Source organism: Phyllobates terribilis, unplaced genomic scaffold, assembly GCF_046119375.1.
Source record: "Phyllobates terribilis strain yellow unplaced genomic scaffold, ASM4611937v1 Scaffold_7905__1_contigs__length_34405, whole genome shotgun sequence".
NCBI classification, from domain to species: domain Eukaryota; kingdom Metazoa; phylum Chordata; class Amphibia; order Anura; family Dendrobatidae; genus Phyllobates; species Phyllobates terribilis.
The window spans coordinates 30,001-30,368 of NW_027370645.1; positions in this window are offsets into that span (position 1 = coordinate 30,001).

Below are 368 nucleotides of genomic sequence, written 5' to 3' on the forward strand. Positions count from 1 at the left end.
CATCTAGTGGGCAGGCTGCATTACTGCAACCGGGGACACCTCAAAACGCTTGGAACTGGGGAGCGGGCTCAATTTACAAACGTTTTGCGGGTCCTGGAAGTCAAAATTGTGACTTCTGAAAACGACTAAGTATCAAGGACTCATCGCGCGAATCGCTCTGGAACTGAAATCGGATGCGCGCACTGACATGCTCCCCTCTCTGGAAGTCTGACACAAGTTGAAAAATTTTCTAAGTCCCCAAAAATTTTTTTTTTCAACTTTTTTTCAATTTTCCCCCTGTGGGATATATATTTTACCCACACTTTTGGAGCCCTCCTGGGATGCCCTCTAACATACTAGAACCTCATTTTGTGGAAGTTTTCACAAAA